Source organism: Erithacus rubecula, assembly GCF_903797595.1.
Source record: "Erithacus rubecula genome assembly, chromosome: 6".
Classification (NCBI taxonomy): Eukaryota; Metazoa; Chordata; class Aves; order Passeriformes; family Muscicapidae; genus Erithacus; species Erithacus rubecula.
In genome coordinates this window covers 20,165,240-20,179,793 of record NC_136688.1, presented here as the reverse complement: position 1 = coordinate 20,179,793, position 14,554 = coordinate 20,165,240, and the positions used below count along the sequence as shown (strand labels likewise).

The following is a 14,554-nucleotide window of genomic DNA, read 5'->3' as shown; positions in this document are numbered from 1 at the left end:
TGGTAATGTTAGTGAATTACCATCTGATGGTACAAACGGATGAGTCAGAAGCAGGATGATGAAACAGATTTCAAAATAATGAGTAAAATTTTTAGTATAGCTAAATGTTGGTTTATCCTGCTGTTGGCATAGTAATTTATACAGAGCTGGTGATTATTAAAATGGTAATCAAAATTATGAATCATATATGCTTAATGAGACATTTGATGTGAGATGCAAGTTTGCATTAAAATGAAACTCCACATTGCCGAGTGAAGGGAGTAGCCCCCCATCACATTTCTGAGAGTGCAAGAAATAGCACAATCCTGACCATGTGTGGAATGGATTTGCTTATTGTAACTGAATTCACTGTTGGAAGAGAGACAAGAAAAGCTGCATAGACTGTCATCTTAAAGTGTTTATGTGGTCTGCAGAAAGTACTGCAACTCTCACGTTTAAAGCATTAAATTAAAATTAATCCTGATTTAATTAAATGATTATTGTTGAAAAAGCATCACATTGCTTTTGCTCACTAAAACATGGTAATGTTATTCAAAAAAATGCATTTGCTCACATTCATGAATAATCTTCTAGTCTTTTTAGCAGAATATTTGGTCCTGAAAAGTGCTAATCTGCCAAAAATCCAAATTATTTCATTGAATTTTCATAAACTAATTCCATGATAAGATTAAGTGGGGTTTTTTTTTTGTTTGTTTTTTTAGGTTTTTTTGGTTTTTTTTTTTTTTTTTTTTGGTTTTTTTTTTTGTTGTTGTTGTTGTTTTTTTTGTTGTTGTTATTTTTGGGCTTTTTTTTTTTTTGTCTGTTTGGTTGTTTTTTTTAATACTGAAATGTTCTTTCTATACAATGTGTACCTCTAAATCTCTGGAGAAAAAAACCAAATCCCTATGGAGTACAGATTTTTTCTTATGGAGCATTTTTGTCCAGTATTATATGAGATGGGCAAGTTAGAGGCTACCTCCTCCTTTGTCTGATGAAATGTTTTATTTTTCCCATTAAAGAGAGGCAGTCCATTAGAATACAGTCTGGCCTATGCATTATATATAGATATAGTAACCTGATTATTGTTATAGCAAAATTAGAGTATATAGTTTGATCCTGGCAAAACGAAGTAGATTTGTAGTTTCCAAATTATAAATAATAAATAATTTATATAGGCTGAAAAAAAGATACACTGATTTCATTAAAAAATTCTGTAGGGAATTTTCAGATCATCCTGAACTGTGTTGGTCTGTAAACTAAGTAGTTTACAATACATGTTTTACTTAGGATTTCTGTAACATTGCATCATATAATCATGATGCTGCAAATTTTTCTGTTATATTTAATAAAACCTGAAGGATCCAGCACAAAAAACATGCATTCCTTAAACAGCAGATTAATTTAGAAGTGAGTAGTTGTGGTCAATGGTCATAAACATCAGGCAGTGGCAATTAATTTGTGCTTGTTTGTTTTTCATGAATGGGTTTTTGTTGTTCTTGTTGTTTGGGTTTTTTTGCTTGTTTGGGTTGTGGTTTAGCTCCAGCTGGCAACCAAGCCCTACACAAGGGGATGTGGGAGAGATTTAGAAGAGTAAAATAGATTAGACTTGTGGGTTGAGATAAAGACAATTTAATAAGTACAGCAGAATCTGTCCTCCCAAGGAAAGCAAAACAAGGAATTAATTCACTGTTCCTGTGGGCAGGTGTTCAGCCATACCCATGAAAGCCAGGGTCCCATCACATGCAGTGGTTACTGAGGAAAACAAATATCCCCCCACTACCTTCCTCTTTCCCCAGATTTATATGCTGAGCATGACACCAAATGGTTTGGAGTATCCCTGTGGTCATTTTGGAGCCAGCTGTCCCAGCTGTGTCCCCTCCCAGCTTGTTATGCATCCCCAACCTCCTTGCTGGGGAGAAGCAGAAAAGACCTTGAAACTGTGCAAGTGCCACTGAGCAATAGCAAAAACATCTCTGTATTACCAACCCCTCAGCACAAATCCAAAACACAGGCCAATACCAACCACTTAGAAGAAAATTAACTCTACCCTAGCCTAAACCAGCAAAGTTTTCCTTTTAAATGGTGACCAAGAGCTACACAGACGAACTCTGTGTATTTCTGTCATTTGTAGAATTGGTCAAACTTCTGTGAAGATTCCTACACATTGTTAATTTAGGTTGTAATTTGAAGTTGGGGAAAGAAAGGATATTTTTATACTTATCTGGAATCTCTGTAAAATACTGTTAGATATTTTCATGTATTTTGACTGAAATTTTAGATTATTCCAAATCCAGGAATCACTGTGTAGTTTTATCTCTGTGGAAGTACTAATGTTTCATCACTTGGAGTTATCAGACCATGCTTTCTTAATGTTCACTGCTCTCTGCCAGCCCCATCCCACTATTCTGCTCACAGAACTATTTTCACAATTTCACACAATTTTCACAATAGCATGGATGGCTTCAAGAGAGGAAGCTTGGTGCAACAGACTTTACACTCCAGTACTGATATTTGCTATGCAAAGTTCATAGAATCAGAAAATTAATGTTAAAAATGGTTGAGATATTTCTCTGTAGATAGGAAGGGAGCAATTGTATAAAATGTCACATTTTCTGTTATCACTTTTCTGAATGTGGCAGCACTATAAAACGCTGCCAACATTTGTATGGTACCATAAATGTATCTAACAACTGGCCTTCATTTTCTCTTATAACAAGACATGAATTAAGTATGGTTACAGTTGGCGGCAATCCATTTCAGTGCTAGGATATAGCACTGGAATTATGTGCTCTTCCTCAGCCCTTTTTATCCTGCCCTTTAAAGAGCATGATGACATTCTCACAATTTAAAAGGTATTATATGAAAGAAAATGGTAAACCTTTGTCTTCTGACAGTAGAAGAGAATTACTGACCATTTAAATACATGCTTTGTCCAAATAAGTGATTCCTATTTGGCTTTTCATAATGTCTTTTGTTAGTTTCAGTGAAAAGGAAGAACAGCATGAAAAATATAGACTCACACTTTAAAAAACGTTATTAAATTATGTTTTAGAGTAAAAGCAAAAATCCATCATTGTTCCTCCTTTCCAATGTTCCTCTAGTAATTCATGCAGAAAAGAAAATAAACAATGTAGTACTAGAAAAATGTCTTAGATTTTTACAATGTACAATTCTCGTACATTTAGTGTTGCACCATTGAGCATGCAGTAGTTCAAATAATGTAAATCAGTTTCATTACGTATTTATTCTACAACAGCTTTAATTAATCTGTAAAAATTATGTTACAATTTTCATCAAATATAGTGCAGTGAATGAAAAAAATTTGGGATGGAATTATGATGGAATTATGGGTGATTAAGACATTTGCCATGTGAGGCATGGAGTGATCGGTATAATTTGTGATGAGAGAACTGGTAAAGTTCCTTTGAAGATAGTGTTTCACACTCTGGAATAGTCTGGATGGCTTTTGCTCTACAGAATGAGAGGGCAAGCAGGATATGCCCCACTTAAAAGTAGAAAGCAGTAATTTGTTGACTGAGAAACGAAGGAAGTAACTAGAATTAGCTAAAAGCTTATTCCAACCCCTAACATGCTTCATCACCCTCAATGAGGCACTTGGGAATAGGTCAGGGTCAGCTGCTGCTGCTCTTTGGAATGGGATGGTCTGTGATGTTCCTGTATTGCCATATTGTAGCTCTGTTTCCCTCTTAGATATTTATGCATTTTGTAACATCAGTGTTTTTTCTCTTGAATCCCGAGCTGCTTCATAGTTCTTCTGTATTTTACCTCTGTGGTTTTACCTTCCATGTCTCACTTGACTATGGGCTATGCATTTTGTCACAGCTCCTTCCTGTAAACTAATGGATTTACAGGTTAATGGTTTTAAAAGTCCTAGCCAATGTTATGCTAGTCAAAACTAGTAAGGAGTCACAGAAAAATGAACCTCTCCAGAGAGAAACAGAGATCTACTTTTTAATTTCAGGAGCTGATCTTCAGCTCAAACCTGAAGTGGTCTTGATTCTATTAAGTCAATACTAGTGTAACTTTTGAACAAACAAGGCATTTTAAATTAATAACAGTTGTTTTATTTTGATACACACTTAATATACACACTTAATGCTGCTTGTTCAAAGATGATGTGCATATCTCTTTAATTTTTTTTTAGATGTACATTTTGTAACTCATTTAACCAATTAAAAATATGACCTTTTTTCCCAAGAGCTAACCTAATTTTTAGAGGCAGGATTCCACAAACATTTTAGATTCTTGAAGAGTCAGAGAAAAGTAACATGGACATAAATTTAGATTATAGTAGAAATGAGTTGATACATTTATAAAGAGAGGTTTGCAGTCAGGCTGACCAGGATGTAACTTCTGTTTTGCATATTTTCTTTCTGATTTCCAGAGTACTATAACAGGTACAGTGGTAGGTAAGGTTGCCAAATGGATTGATCTTTTCCTTGTCTTTCAATTTTAACCCTACACTCTCATCCATTGAGTGTTTCCTCAATATTTCTTTGCATACTCTTCCCTCTCAATTTTGAACCAGTACCAGGACCTGTAAGAAGTGCCTGAAGAAGATAGATGATTGGGAAATTAACTACTGAGTTTGTAGGAGGATGCAAAACTCTCCAGTCTCTCATCCAGCCATGACCTGCTTGTCACTGTGTAATTCTCTTCCTTCTAATGAGTTGACTCTAATGTGTCTGCATGGGGGTGGGGAAATGCTTTAAGCTCTGCTTTTGGAATCCATCCAGGAATATTTTTCCCTAAGCTTGTAACAAACAGCTGCCAGGACTCCATGGCTCCTTAAACATCCTTCTCATAAACATTGCATTAATAATGTGCTTGGTCAACAGTTTCACTGATCCAAGGATATACAGAGAAGAAACCAGGACATGAGTGACATTGCTCAACTTCCTGCCAAAAAAAAATCATTGTTTCATGCTTCAGTTTCTTGTCTGGTTCAGCTATTGATTGTGAAAGTGGAGTATATATTACACATATCTCCAGTATCACCTGTCTTTTCTCTTAATATATCTGAATTTTCATTCACGTAAAAATGGTTAACTGAATGCAGGAAGAACAGGAACACAAACAGGAAGTGAAAAAATTATAAAGAAAATGCTGTTGACTGAATTGCCTGAGCTGAACTAGATCAAATTTCATGTGTGTTTTGGAACAAAATAAATTGCATATTAGTAGCTTTTGCAAAAAACTGAACCCCATTGGATGATTAAACTTTAAAGAGAGCTAAAATCTATTTACTAATGATTCAGTAGGTGGTGGTCTTCCCTCTACAGATCATTTATGAATCAAAGATTGAGGCTGATAGAACAATGCCCTGTATATAATACCTTGAACCCAGACATCCATGTGTTTTTTTTTTAGTTATTCAATACACCATGTCACAACAAAAATGACAGTAAAGATTAACAGCATGTCTCAGAAAAATTTGCTTTTTTCTATGTGTGCATATATTTCCTCTTGCTCCATCCTCTGAAGTGTAAGCTTGGACTGGGGCTTAAATATTCTCTTAGTCAAGTGCCCTAAAGCATTTCTAAGCATCTCTGACTCAAGTAACCATGTTGACGTGTTTCTGTCTCATTTGGATAGAAGATTTCTTAATAATAATTAGAAATATTTCTTATACATTTTATTTTCTTCACTGGAGGATCAGTGCTTCTGTTGTCAACAAATATCCTTCCCTTGCCCTGTTGCCCTTAAAGCCTCCCTCCCACCACCAGAAAAAGAAAAAAAAAGATAAAAAAAAGCGGAAAGCCAAAAACTCTCATAACTCTCTCAGGTGTGGATAACAAAGAGTCTCATGGGTTTTTAAGTAATCATTTTTCATCTCTACTTTCTTTGCAATGTTTACCAGTAAAAGCCCCTCGAGCATGCTCTTCAGAAGCCAAGAAAGCAGAACACAGATGGTGTCCCAGGTCTTTCTATACCATTAATGCATTGAAAAAAATCTCAGATTTAATTCTGGGTGCTGGTCTATTCTAAGAAATATTAATTCCACCAGTCCTTTCTCAGGCACCTCAACTACTTTTTGATCAAACACATATGACACTTATGTTTCATGTAGTTAGGGAAGAGACCTCTGAAGATGATGGTGAAAAGCTGCTCATGGGAAATCTATACATTCCTATTGAGACTATTTTGAATGCTATCACACAGCAGCCAGTCAGCTGTGCTTGACAACTGGAATCTAAAGGAAATGATCTTGCACTTCCAACTTACAATTTGGAGGTGCCAAACAGGTACCATTGAGTTATCAGATCTTCTCTGACCTTACTTAGCTATGTATCAACACACAATATTGACTTAAGTTTTTCTGAGTCAAAGTGTAACTTTGAATACAAAAGCATGGCAGTATTTGGTGATTTAATAATGTCCCATTGTCATGTCTTTTTCACTTCTGCTTCAGGATCTCATCCACTAGGAGTGACCAAGGTCTCACAAACTTCTCTGTCAGTGTAATGTAAACTTGTATACATGAAACCATGTTTCTCTAGGCATGTGAACATAAGCTTATATGGACATAACTGTTACAGGATGAATGTTTTTTTCCTGTGGGGCATATAAGTCTAGCTTAAAGTCTTATATAAATCATACACAATGAATTTAGTCTACTAAAGTTCTTTGATGTTAAATGAATCCTGTTTATGTACAGTGGTTGTCATAAAAATGTCAACTCTTGCCAGAAAATCTTTATAGATTCAATTTTTGTTTTGTAGGAATATTCTTCTGTATTGCTAGCATTCATATATCTGTTGATAATTTTTTATTTTTAATAATTATTGCATGTTTCTTCTTTTTATCATAAGTTCTTTTGTTTTTAATACAGCTTAGGCATTATCGTGTTTCCATTAATGTTTATTTTATTTGAGACTGAATGTCTAAAAACATGGTAAAAGGAAAGTAGATCTTTAAGACTGTTCTAAGCTTTTCTTTTGTATGATATGTGATACTAATAATGCCCTACAGGAAAACAATCTAAGAACTTCATTATGACAGTGTGTTTCAGAAAGAAGGCATGACAACTGCATATTATTTCTAATTGAAATTATCAAGCTTCTTAGCATCATGTGAGTCTTTGAAACAGAAAGTATTCAATTTAGATTGTATGAATTATAATTAAATAATTTTATATTTACACAGGTGCAATTGCCATTTTAGATTTTTTCACAGAACAGTGATGCCATATATCTTTGCATCTCTATAGGTGTATACTTTTGAAATACTTATATCAATCAAAGTTTAATCTTAAATTTAATTTAATCAGCACTTTCTCTATGGAAATTTTAGTAGTAATGCAATTCCTGTTCTTGAGGTAAAGGAAAGATATTTTTCTTCAAATTGTTTTTGTCCACAATTTTCTTATAAAGGGAGAGATACTGCATCATTTGCATAACTGAATGGAGTGTTGACTTTAGCACAGTTGCAGCAATTACTTGACTGAATTTGTTCTGTGATCTTTTTAAGAAACAAAGGATTTATTTTTATTTGCAAGATGACTGCTAATTTAGGCTTCTAGAATCTGGGGTGCATCACTTCGGCACACTTTGTCTTTTTGCTTGCCATACATTCAAGTTGCCCTTAATTTCTTTGAAAGTCAGTTTGAAATGCAAGTGCTTATCAGCCCTTCAAAAGAGGCCATATATGACTCAAAGCTGTAGGCATTGTCATGTAAAGTTAATAAATCTTTTACCTTTAACAATAGTATCTTCCAAGTGGGTGGTGATGAGAATGAGCTAGTAGTACAGATACTGACACTGTTTCTCCACTGTGGATGAGGAGAAAATTTAAATCTCTAGAGCTGTCAATTTAGCCTGAAATTCAGATATTTTTAAAATTATTATTTTAGCTCTGTGAGTCATTCTGTGATACATAAGGATATGTGCAAGAAATAGATAATAGGTTAGATGTAGCCAAAGTGTTTCAGTGTGACACTGGAGATGTACTTGTTATGCTTTTTTGTCTTTGAGTCATTTTGTCACAGTATTTCTAGAAATGTAAAATCAGTAATTCAACTTTAGGTAATTAGACTTTAAATTCTGCTCATTATCTTCATATTAAAAAAAAAATCCACAAAGAAAATATCGCAACAGTGTGTGGTTGTCATTTCAGACACAGATCTGTGTCTCAGTCTGAGTCAGTTCCACTCATCATATCTGATCTCTCAAAACAAGTCCTGCAACAGCACTGATAACACATAATGCTGTATGAAAACAGAAGAACTTGTGAAGATCTAAAATTCTCCATAATTCTAGTAGCAGTTTGTCCGCTGCACAAACAAGAATTTTGATTATCATTGATTTAGCCTTAATGAACACAGATGTATTTAGTCATGCAGTTATTCAGCATTTAAATATCTAGCCATAATATTTGACTCAGTGATATTGCCAGCATTGATGCCGAGAATTTAAAATGCTAAACACTGATGAGTGTTCTCAGTAGTATGTGGAAAAGTTTATTATCCATATTTTTTGTTTGTTTTTTCCCCCCAGTGGAATATTTTAAAGAGCAATAAGGGAGAATAAACTAAATTAAATGCTTCTCTCTTACTGTTTAGCACATTGTTTCTATTTCCTTTCATCAGAAAATTGTACCTCACAAACCTTCTTCATGTGAAAATCTTGAAATCTTGTGGAAATCCTCCACATATTATTTTTTAAGTTTCAAAGTTGTTTGCCCATTGCTTATCAGCATACAGCACTATATGATACCTACAAATAAGATAAAATCTGAGCATAAACAATCTGACATAGATTTTAGAGCTGGATTCTTCTGCAAATTCAGGAGATTGTCTTAGAATAACAATTGTAGCATCCATTTACCATACTAATCAGTTTGATATTTATCCTCCTTTACTATGTTGATCATAATTAAGCTTCCTCTTTTTAATATGTTTCTATCCTTCTTTTAAAAAAAATTTCGTAATATACCTATGACATCTTGTTATTAATTAGATGTTAAAAAACATATAGAGTTGTCATGCCCTATCCCACTGTATGTGTCAGGCACCAATATAAAATAACTAATTAATTCCAAACTGTTCCTATCATATTTCTTAACTACTCGGTAGCCAGAGCAAGTTTGAAATACAAAGTTGGTTTGGCTCTCACTTTGCTCCATAGAGAATTCCTGTTAAGGGTAGGTATATGGTCATTTTAGAAATTCTGAGAGCAAGAGGAGAGGACTCTTGATTTAAAGTTAATACAGCAAAACCCCACCAAAAGAATGAGCATATTTCTACTAGTGAAGAGGTCTATGTGTTACCTATCAAGGAAAGGTATCTGATATTTATATTGTGTCATGAATGTGTCCTCCAGAAACTAAGTAGGAGCATCTAATGGGAATGAATATTTCAACCAGTACTAGGAGAGTGGGTCAAATTCGTGGTTTAGCTGTTACACAGATGTCTATAACATAGTCTTTATTTGTTATGGTCTCTATACTCTCTGATTTCCTGCAATTGCATTTCAGAAAAAGGATGAGAAATTTGGATGGTAAAAAAGCTGACACCCTTTATTTTCCCTAGTTTTGCTATCTTTAGGAGGGGACACAAACATGCAATTATATTTTGTCATTGGAATTTCAAGTATTGTATCTATAAGTTCTATTAATTTTCCCAAAACAGGCTTATAAATTATAAACAACAAATCTGATCCTGGTTATTTTTATCTTCAACGTCTTTATTGGCAAAGAGATATTTTTGTTATTGCTGTAGGCTTTTTCTTGTCAAATAACTGGAGAAGTTGGTCTTTCAAAGCAACCATTTCCAGGGACTGTAGTTCCAGTATTTGTTGGGGCAGTGACAAAACCTTAATTCAGCTATCCTTGACACAGCAAGACTTTTTGACACCTCAGCCTATTTCGTTCCTTGGATGTCTACAGACTGCCATTTTATCATTCTAGTTCACTTTTTTTTTTTTTTTTTTTGCTGTAGTCTTCCATGACATGAAAAGTCTTGAGATACTTCATCACCTCTCTTTTGCCCATGGCAATCAATATAAGGATTTGGAGAGTGAATGAACTATTTTTTGGGGGGGTAATCTTCTTCAGACAACTCTTTCCAATGTGGTACTTTACCAAGATACAGGCCCTAGATTGGTGAAGAAATCAAGGCATAAGAGATAGAGGGGTTGACAGTGTTACTATGCTTTGGTGTTAAATCTCATTATTGTGTAAAAGTGAGTTATTTCTCATTTAGTTTAATATATATGTTTTCATTTAACCTGGGGTATTTTTTTTCCCCCCAGTTATATAAATCAAAAGTTCTCTTTCCTTTGGGAGTTGGATTGAGACAGGAGAAGGTATTTACTTTTGCAAAATCAATATGATGAAGTTCTGATATGGAATATAAAATAATTCCATCGGAGGAAGAGGAATAGGACCTTTATTTCTATTTGTATGTTGTCTCTGAGAAGTTACTGTTACGGCCCTCACAATTTTTTCTGAGGAGAAATATTTAGCTGGAAAAATCAGTAAGTCATTGAATGTTGATATGGTGGCTTGTTTATATCTAGTGCTCACCAAGTTTTGACTGCAGATCTGAAAAGGTTTCCAACTCCATGCTGTTTTGGCCCTCAATCCATTTGTTGTTCTGGAGGATACTAATCTTGGTGTCTTTTTTATTTTGTGTTGGAGTTGCCCATATAGTTCAGCTGCTCCACTACTTTGACACATTTATTAGAAAAAAGGAGAAAACAAAGCCTCAATAACCAAATTCTAGTGAGTATTTGTTTCTGTATTCAACTTTCACTGTTTGTTGTGTAACCAGAAAAAGAAAATGTATGGAATATTGCAACACCTACTCAATGTGCATGCATATTATTGTATCCACCCATAACAAATCCATCAGTAAAACCGGGGTGATGAAGAGTGAATAATGGTAGAAGCTACTGAAGTAAACAGTCATACAAGTAGGAATAATTGTAGAACTCAATTTTTGCATGGATTTCTGGTTGATTTTGAGACCTTTTATATTTTATATATGCTAAAAGTACCACCATTGTTTTTCTTCTGAAAGGTAAGTGTCATAAAGATTTTTGATTTCCAAAGCAAATACTGTATTTTAAGGGTAATCGTGGGCATCATAATAGAATATTCTAAGTGGTTTATATCACTGGCTGATTTTCAAGCCAAAGAAATATGTATTTTTGGAAATTACTTTTGGAGATTAAGTATGCTAATAGAGTCAAGATAATTCCTGTGTGAGAATACGGCAACCAGAGATTAAAATCAATTCAATTTGATTTTGTTGTTGTAATACTCCTTACTGACACTGTGTCTCTCTTCTACAAGACCACCAGATCATGTATTTCCTTCCTTAAAATCAATTCAGCCTATCCTAAGAAACAAATTTCCCTGAATTTAGTTAACTGTAGATTTGAAAGCACAGTTGTCCTCACTTCTCAGAGTGTAAGCCTATTACAGAAATGCACCATCTTAATGTTCGGAAGTCTTCTTCTGTTTTTATTAAGAAATGCATTAGGGTATGCACATTTGATTTTATGACACTGCCCTTTACATTAAAAGTTCTCTGCATGTTTCTAATTTTAAGAAGCCAATACATTTATAGACTGTAATTGTATCTTCTCTTAACCTTCATTTTTCTAGAGTGAATGAGCTAAGCATTTTCCAATTCCTCTTATAAAATTGGATTCTGTTCTTTCGATGATGATCCTGTTATCTTCTACAGCTTGAATTAATATTCCTTGCACATGCATTGTGATCTACTGAAGTCCAGATTAGATTTTGTACAGTTGCATTAAAAGTGAAGCAATACCAGCTGATTCATTATGGTCATGTTTACTTGGTTGCCCAGTAACTTCTAGTAGCATTAAACTTTTCACCTTAGTCCTTCCAGCAACAGTTTGTAAGATTGTGCTATTTAATGTAAATCCTTTTTACTCAGTGGGTGAAGGACCTTGGATATACCAGTAAATGTCATCCAATTTCTTTTCTCCATTTTCAGATACTTGAATAAACACAAATAAAACAATCAAACTTTATAAGCATAAAAAAACCCAGCTATTTTCTTGTTTAAAGTATTTGTCAAGGTAGGGATGGATAATACACCTTCAGTCAAACTACATTGCTTTGTATTATATTTCATATCTATCTGCATCTTAGACTACATTTATCTTATGATTTTCTTTTACTGAAAATTCACAGATCTGCAGTTTTTGGCAGCATTTTTCCCACAGATTTTGAGTAACTTTAGTATTTACTAATCCATAATCAAATATAATCATATATATGTGTGTATATATGTACACATATGTGTACATATATGTATGTTTCATATTATGTATGCCTATATATATGTCTAATAAATTGTATAAAAATATTTGATCTTCCTTATTTTCCCCTTTATTTTCCTGAGACTTTGGCTTTTGCAATGTTCAGACCAGAAATTATGGCAATTAACACAAAAGAAACTTATGGTTTTCCAGCTGAATCTATTTAAATTCCTAAAAAGTCTGAATGAAGAGGATAGAATAATCTTATTTCCTGGTATCAAATGATAATGCTGGAAATCCAGACTGCACATCCCACACATTTCAATGCCAAACATCCATGACACCTTCATACCTGATTAATGGGCTCTATGCAAAGAAGGAATGTATAGTTAAATTTTTTATCCCTCTGTGGGACTATTTTGCTTTCCACTGTTGTAAACACATCTTCAGACTCTTCAATACTGCAGTGATTTAAAGAACATGTCACTGCATTATTGATTGTTTGTTATGGATTTTGAAAAATAATAAAATTGGCTGCTTTTATTACCTTTCCAAATTGTTATGTTTTAATACAGTTAATAAAATTTCTACTGTTCTACCAAGGTTAACTTTAAGGTTGATTCAAGTTTACTTAAATAGGAAAAAAGTAATCTTTGTCTCTTTCCATCTAGTCTCTGGAAGGATATGTAATATTTCCCTGATTTACATCTTTGCATCCAGCTGAGATAGTGATTTATTTTTCCTATGTTTTCCTTCTTATGCAAAGTATGCATTTAGGAAAGTCATGTGCAACTGGTGTATCAGCAGTTATGTAATAATCATGGGACCTTACAATATTTGCAAGTATAAATTGGGACTGTAAGTCCACTGTGTATTTGCTGACTTCTGAATTTAATTAAGAGGTAAAGAGGGGTGAATAATATGGATTATTAAAATAAGCTGTATTAACATTTTACAAAGTAGAAATACTTTTCTTTTGAGTGGAATATTTTCATATTATCTGCGGACAGAAGGGCAAAGAAATTCCTGTGTTCAGAAATGACATGATCCTTGATCCATGGCCATCCTTGTATGTGACTAATGGAAGATGATCATATAAAATAGCAAACAGGGATGACAGATTATTTTCATCATGTTGGTCTTTTTATCTCTCTATCCACTTAGTTGCAGAGGTTGAAATTCTCTGAGATCGTCAACAAAGCCATTATTCCACTCAATGGTCAATGTGTGTTCATTTTCTGCTGATTGCTGCAGCGATCGATGCGGTGTGTGCTGATCTTTTCTCAGGTTCATTTTTCCAAGGGCAGTTGTGTGTAATTCTCATTGTGTGGTTTAACCCCAGCCAGCAGCCAAGTGCCACGGTGCTGCTCACATTCTCTCCCATCCACCATGCTGCAGTGGGGTGGGAAGAAAATCCCAACAGCAACAGTACTTCTGGGTTGGCAGAAAGACAATTTAATAGATAAGGCAAAAACCATGTATGCAAGTAAACCAAAACAAATAATTAATTCACCATTTCCCAGGGTTCTATATGCATAAAGTTTACTTGGGAAGACAAATGCCAACACTCTGATCTTGTTCCTCACCCAGCCCCTTCCTTCTCCCCTAATATACTGAGCATGATGAGATATGGTTTGGAATGTGCCTTTGATCAGTTGAGGACAGCTGTCCTGGCTGTGTCTCCTCTCTGCTTCTCGTGTACAACTCCTCACTGGTGGCGTGGGGTAAGGTGCAGAAAAGTCCATGACTCTGCAGAAGCACTGCTCAGCAGTAACAAAAACATCCCTGTGTTGTCAAAGCTTTCCAGCACAAATCCCAACCCAACCCCTTAGAGGTACTATGAAAATAATTAATTCTACCCTAGCCAAAACCAGCACACCTCAGTTCATCTGTGCCATAATAATAATAGGTAATAACTTATGACTAATAGGTTGCATTCTGTTGAAATAATGATTCACATGTGGGGAAAAGCATGGACAAAGGAGTTATAGAAGCTTTCATCTCTCCTTTATGAAACTATTGTAGTAGATGTTATGATTTGTGTGCTAATTTATGTTTTATTTTTATTGGTCTGGTAACTTCTATTTAAACTTTTTAATTTGTTAAAGGAGGTAATATATGGCTTTTCACACACTTTGATGGGAGGTTCTGTTCATTAGATGGATCTGGGTAGAGATGGAAGAAATTGCAAATCAATAGGTTCTCAGGAAAAAAGCCAAACTGTTTTCTTCTATTTACCTTAGTATGTACCTATAGATATGCCTTATTGTTGAAATAAATACTACTTAAAAACCCCAACTTAAGTCTTTCACCAAAAG

The 14,554-nt window shown here is 34.4% G+C and overlaps 1 protein-coding gene across 8 annotated transcripts in view; it reads left to right on the top strand.

Moving 5' to 3' along the window:
- The window catches only part of LRRC4C (leucine rich repeat containing 4C), a 490,319-nt gene that overhangs the window by 263,451 nt on the left and 212,314 nt on the right, over nt 1-14,554 (top strand). The window contains exon 1 of one of the 8 annotated variants that reach the window (XM_079308654.1): nt 10,849-11,020. The exons of the other annotated variants lie outside the window; for them this stretch is intronic. The gene's annotated coding sequence lies outside the window, so the exon portion shown is untranslated. Of the gene's footprint in view, nt 1-10,848; nt 11,021-14,554 lie in introns of those variants that run through there. 8 annotated transcript variants of the gene reach the window in all.